The sequence below is a fragment of the Macrobrachium nipponense genome, chromosome 18, assembly GCF_015104395.2.
Source record: "Macrobrachium nipponense isolate FS-2020 chromosome 18, ASM1510439v2, whole genome shotgun sequence".
Lineage (NCBI taxonomy): Eukaryota > Metazoa > Arthropoda > Malacostraca > Decapoda > Palaemonidae > Macrobrachium > Macrobrachium nipponense.
The window spans coordinates 71,427,789-71,435,288 of NC_087211.1; positions in this window are offsets into that span (position 1 = coordinate 71,427,789).

The following is a 7,500-nucleotide window of genomic DNA, read 5'->3' on the forward strand; positions in this document are numbered from 1 at the left end:
GCCACTCAAAAAGACAGTTGTGTATATGTGTGTGTATATATGGAATGTGTGTGTGTATATATGAAGGTGTGTGTGTGTATTTTTTATATATATATTTTATATATCTATATATATATATTATATATATACGTATATATATGTATATATGTGTGGGTATATATATTATATATATATATATATATATATATATTATATATATATATATATTATATATATATATATGTTATATGACGTATATACATACATATATAACGTATATATATATATATATATATCTATATATATATCTATATATATCTCGTCAACACTAAAATATATATATATATATATATATATATATATATATTATATATATATATATTATATAATATATTATATAGCTCATCAACAGTACAAGCAAAACATTACTCAACCCCTTTCACGTTTATCCTCCTTGCGTTCTTGCGCTTCCTGGATATTTTAGGCCTTTCCTTTCCAGTATTCTTTTGGAATCCAGAAATCCAGCGCTTTCTATGTTTTCCTTTCCACATCCACATAACCAAACTATCTCGGCCCAATGATTCATCCTTTCACCTGCACTAATATGTTTACTACGTCTGCTTATCTTACCATTTGTCACGTCGTATGCTTTGCACATGGGTCATATAAGTTTCAGTTTTTTTCCTTTTCATTTGCTTTCAAAAACCAGGCCTTGTTTCCATGAAAGGGGTTTTTGCTCAAAAACCATCTACGTTCCTACCGTAGCTTCCATACTCTTTCTAAGTACAAAACAGAAATTTTCATAGGAAATCACTATATCACTGATAATGGAAATTTAGAAATCTGTGGATAAATCTTTACCTGCTTCCATCAGAAAAACTTGATTGTTATTCATTAGCTATCTGCTATACCATAAATCTTCAACCCTACACATTGTCTCCCTTTTAATAGGTCCATATACTACGCCTCTTACAGTTTTGTCCGTTTATTTTCAAACTTCAAAGATAACTGGTCCGCTGGTATCGTGGTTAGTGTGGTGACATGCCACTCAGATGTCACGGGTTCGTGTCTCTCCCAGGACGATGACAAACACTGGCTCTGTATCATGATCAGTTACTGCTGCAGTGGTAGGTTGAAACCAACATGCTTTGGAAGCTTGATTTTCAAGTCAATGCAATGGCTCCTGTGTGCTTGTTCCTTGTTAAGAGGTTTCATCTGCTGAAATAATGATAATATGATAATGATAACTATTTCATAACATATGTTTGATCCACACCTCTTGTTTGTCTAGACCCAGACTGTTCTTTTTTTATCAACCCTTTGTCGTTTATCTAACTTAACCAGCGAAATCCTACCATACATCCTCCTTGGTTTGATTTCATATCCTCTTATTACAAGGGAAAACTTCTCTTATTCATTCTTTTAGAATCCAGTCATACCTATTAAAACCTGGTCACCCACTCAGTAACACTATCACCCTTGTGATGCAATATCTTACTTGTAATTCCATCGACTCGTGGTTTCTTTATATTCCTCAACTTGTTACTTGCGTCCCTATGTCCTTAACAGTCACTTCCATAAGCATTTTCAAACTCACTAACCCTCTATGCCTGCTGTATTCCACTCTTTCTCTTCTCTACCTTCCCCAGTCGTCAGATGTTGAAATTACTCGCTTCATTTACCCAAGGCTACATTAACCTCAGGCAGCATTTGCATCTTGTAGTCGGAGAGCCATTCTTTCATTAACCATTTTAGCTGTTTACTTGTCTGTAGAACATTTAGTCTTTGCCCACTGTCTACTCTGTCCTTTGTCTTTTATATTTATATATGTTCTCTTCTGTCAAGCAGTTGCACCTCAAATAAGCTCCATTTGTCTTCAGTAAACCTTTCATTTTTTCATTCAGCTACTTTCTGCTTTTGTTCCTGTTCTAACTTTCCACAACCTTAAAAATTCGGGTTGTCTTTAGTTTTACTCCTTCTGCCTCGGAGTTTTTAACTCTAGCCCACATTTTATCCATTTTCTGGTACACTCTTCTCACTTCTAGCTTGCTATGGTTACATTTACAACCATACCTTTACCCATTCAAACAATTTTTATATATCTCAATGCCTTCATTTCGTGGAATGAATTATTTGATATACCTCCCTCCACTTCTCTTACCATTACAACCATCTGACTGCTCTTGCAACGATTATTCATAACCAGTCTCCTATTTCCAAGTATATTTGTGAAAAATCTACATTAGAAACTACTTATTTCCAACGAATCAAGCCCCTTTCCACATTTTCACAAGATCCTCTTGAATGTTGTTTACTCCTGGAAGACCATACTCATAATTGGCATCATCTCTCAGCAATCTACCTTTGCATTTGAATTGCGTAGCATAACCACTCTTCCATACTCCCCGAACCTGGCCGCATGCATATATATTATATATATATATATATATATATATATATATATATATATATATATATATATATATATATATATATATATATATATATTTTATACATGTATATAATATCATCTCTATTATATACAGTTTATATTTATATTATATATATATATATATATATATATATATTTATAATGTATATAATGATCTAATAATATATATATAATTATAATTTTACTCTTCGAATTTCAGAAAGCAGAATAAAGAAAGGAATCAGTCTTGACTTTGATATTTTATCAACTGGAAGTCTCGGTTTTATCATAGCCATTTTTCTTCGTCCAAAACGTGATGTGTTTAAATCGTTTAAGGACTTCGCGTCACGCATTTCTCTTCAAAGAAGTCCAAGCGCTTGATTCCATGAATAATGCCTATAATGGATGAACCGTCAGGAAAATGTGTTTGCTAAGAAATTGGGCAATTACTACATTGAAACCAAGAGGGGACTAGTAAATTTATCTTCATTTATATGATCATATTTATTTGTGACGAATGTAAAACTAGCGTAATATTTGATGGTAACAAAATTCCTTATGTGGAAATCTTCCATATGTTAAGACTATTATATTCTCTATAAAGCGTGTTGTGGCACAAGCAGTAACGGCAATAGATTTGTAAACATTTTGAGAATCAAAAGGAAATTACTGAAAGCTGAAATTTTCCAATTGTTTGTGGGGTTTATGTGATATCCTTGAAAGATATTTTTATTGCTACCAGACAGAGTTTCTCGGTTCTCAGTATCAAACTAGACATTTCATGTTCCTCAGTGAATGAATGTTATTTAGCGGTATAAAGCACTCTTTCCTGAACTGGGTACTCAGCCATCTTCTCCCAGTGGACGGGTTGAATCCTCTCCCCTTCTTCTTCTCCTCCTCCTAAATCGTAAATGCCGTCTGAGTAACGGAATTACAGCATAATGCAGGAACATCTTCAACTCGTAGATCCTTTAATAATGATGAATTCCCCCTACTCCGTTAGGCGGCTCGGTGCACGACATATTAGGGGGCGACTGGACCAAAAAGAAGCCTTTAAGGCGAAATCGCCTCGAATAATGTGGGCCACAATAAACCATCTTTTCCTTGTTGCTTAGCATTATCGTTATTCCAGACTCAGATTCGCTCTGCAGGGTTCTAAAAGCCTGAGGGCGAGAGAGCGTCTATCCCTTCGTGTAACCTGAGAAAATGGCCCTTGTTGGCAGTGGAAGTGTGGCTTTCTCGGGGAGGGCCTCCGCGTTCCCCGGTCGGTCGCTGTCATCTCGCCAGCTTTTCAACGGAGGCACGCGACGTCACCACCACCATTTTGAGCGAGGTCGTTTCAGGGCGCATTTGTGTCCGGCCGGGAAAACTTGATTTATATTAACCGTGATCACATATCCGGAATCGAATTCGATATTAGGAGGTCAACGGATGGCCCGGTTGATCTCTCCTGTCACTGATTGTGGGATTATGGACTAAATATACGTAGAAAGGAAGAGATGTCATCGGATCTCATCGATGATGATGGATTGTGTTCTGATGGAGGAAAATACGACCCGAAGAGATAAAAGGACCGTCATGCAACGCGGATCACTTTTCGCTAAATTATTAAATGGCGAATGTTTCATCATCGCAGGATTAGCTGTTCGGTCGTGACGTTTACGTATCGGAGCTACTAAAGTCCCGGGTATTTTGCCACTTGGAGGAGTTTTTATCTCTCACGTATATCTTAATATTCTGAATAGGTTCCTCAGTTTTGGGTTTTTATGAGTTTTTCTTTTCTTCTTCTTTTCTTTTATGTAATCCATCGCTAAAGAACTTGTACAACAGAAGAGACAGCAGTTTCAAGTTTGGGTGTGAGGATGTCGTCATACTGATGTTTTTTTTTTATATCTGTCTTATCGACCGATCCTTTGAACTGACGAAAGAATCAGGTGTCTGGTAATCGTCCCACAATAGGGAATGCTGTGAGGGTAGCAGCTTCCTCCCAAAATATTTCATGAAAATAAGAATTTTATGAAATTTTCCCCCTTCCCCCCCCACGCTCCCCCCTCCCCCAAGGGAAAATACGCATAGCTGAAAACATATATACATCATGGATATGACAACCATATAATTTATCTTTATCTCATTGAGTTAAACAGGAAAATCACCAGGAATTCTTTAAAGTAAACAATGAATACTTTAAATCGTGCCCTTTTCACCGCCATGTCGGTAACCTATTAAACCCGAATTGGATTGGGATAGTAAAGTATTACCCCGTAATGACGTAGATCTGCAACGCTAAATAACGCGGGCGATGCTTCTCATCTTCTTCGGCAGCCTCCCACAGGAAACAGATGCTCCTCTGGGAGTCTGTCAAAGCCAGTAATTACGCAACCATAAGTTTGTGTCTTTCCGGCGTCTTCAGTTCGTCCTGTCTAGGTTGATTAACATTGCCAGGTTACTCATTTGCTATCATGTTTCATGTTTATATATATATATATCTATATATCTATATATATATATATATATATATATATATATATATATATATATATAGAGAGAGAGAGAGAGAGAGAGAGAGAGAGAGAGAGAGAGAGAGAGAGAGAGAGAGAGAGAGATATTTTACATATATGAGAATCACTACCTTGTAATATTAATGTTGATAAACCTTCTCAGTACGAACTGAAAAGTTTACTCATTTGTTTATTAGTAATATATAATATATATATATATATATATATATATATATATACATATTATATATATATATATATATATGTGCATATATAGTATGTATGTATGTATGTATGTGTGTGTGTAAGTATATAAGTATGGTCTAATCACCATTTATTTTTATTCACCTATTGCCTTACTAACCAAATTCCTTTTATAGCGAAAATCTGCTCAGATCTTCCTCGCATCCATCCGGTGCCGTGGGAGACAGTCGTATAATAGTTTGATTAGGGTAATTATGGTCATTAGGAAAGCCTTAGGACAAACATCAGTTTCGGCCGAACGGTTGGCACGTCAACACGGAACTCCTCCTCGGCAGAGGCGATTTCAAGCTGGTATTTTTCTAGCCCGGGCCTGAAGAGCACAAGAACATACGGCGCGGAACTCGGCGGAGGGAAATGTCAAAACTCAGAGTTATTTTTGAGCCTAGGTCCCAAAATAAGCAAGATTAGGAAACAGGAAGGAAGTTTATGGCAAATTTCCTTTTATAAAGCCTATGAAATTACTAAGAGTGCTGTATAGACGTCAAATCTCTCTCATGTTTCCAAAAATCTAATTCTTTCCTTATTAAAATAAGGCATATAGGAACACATTATTTTTTTATTATTTATTATTATTATTATTATTATTATTATTATTATTATTATTATTATTTTATTATTATTTATTATTATTATTATTATTATTATTATTATTATTATTATATTACTGTAGGGATGGGTTAATCGTGCGAATTAGACTTATATTGAGTCTCCTCAATTTTCCTTTTTGCTCGTATCTTTTCTCTTGTTCAACAACTAGCGAATGTTCATACTTCGGCAAAAAGAAATATATTAACAGCGTTAAAACAGCCGTTTTGTTCTCTATAAAAGTGTAGGCATAATTTTTTTTTTTTTTTTTTTTTTTTTTTTTTTTTTTTTTTTTTTTGAGCTTTCAAGTTTTTTTGATCTAATAAGGATGTCTGAAGTGAAAAACTAGGCAATAATCAATTGGCAGTTTTAAACTTTAAATGCCGAATATGGGATGAATTCATGGCGCAGAAAGCTCCCGGAACAGCTGCTTCTTCATTCACCTGTATCTATTATATAATATCAGCATCATGTTGCCCAGTTTTCGTTAATCTTTTCTTTTTCAATTTATTTTATCTTCTATTTTATACTGCCAATAGGCATTCCATTTCACTGAAGCTTCGCAAGGAAATTGTTTCCTTTTTGGAATTTCCCATGAGAATAGGTTTCCTTTACGAATGATAATATAAATATTAATAATGACGCTATTCAATTAATTGTAATTAAAAGTTAATTAGAAGATTACAAGTTTAAAACATGTGTTGCAGTTTTTTTTAGAAGTGGAAATACGATAACTTTTATCTAAATATTGCCTCAATAGTTTCTTTGCTTTTAGACTCCTTATTGCATGTGCGTGAACTGCCAATCTCCTCGCTAATTGCCCACGAGCAAGATCATGTTACCGAATCATTAAGAGACAGTTGATTACTGTTATCGTTCAGATATAATTAGTCCCTAGAAATTTTAGTAATTGTAGAGAGGCATTAGGAACACGTATAATAATTATATGGAATAAGGCTTTTTTAAGCTATTGTGGTTTCTGTGTTGATTTATGTTTTACAACCGAAAGAGATTTTGTGACGAATTGGGTTCTTTTTTTCATAATAATGGTTAATATTGTTTTTACTATGATTTCTGTACAAAGTATTTATTAATGAAACCTATTTTTATTATAATAAGCTTTGTTGTATTTCATTTGGCGTTGGACTTGTATTTGTTTCTGTAGCTAGAAATAAATGTCTTATGCAACAGGGGACATGTATAAAAACAGTGTAAATAGGTAACTATATATGTATGTTTTATATATACACATGTGTATGTATAAATATACACATTACATATATATATATATATTATTAATATTACACACACAGAAACACGTTTGTGTGTTATGGGAGTTGTATGCTTTAATATGTTGACATGCAAGTATCTGTACGTACAGCTTGTGTGTGCGTTCACCTACATCCCTCCCCCACCCCCCACCCCTAATTATAAAAGTGTCAGATTAAAATTATGTTAACGAGACAGTCTCCAATTATTCTGCATTAAATAATTACGGGGCACAGTTGATTTTTCACTTGCAAAATCGCGTTGCAAATGAGCTCGTTGCTGATTCCACCCTTTGGCTCCTGGGCGTCAATGGTTTTTGAGCATCTTAAGTAAGGAAAATAAAAAGGAAAATAAAAAGACTTGACGATGACGAAGGATGGCTGCAGTTGGTGTGCTATTTCGGCTCTTATTAACGTCACCTGCGAAAGGCATTTCCTGGGTATACCGGCGGTTATACTTAGTATATATTCACTT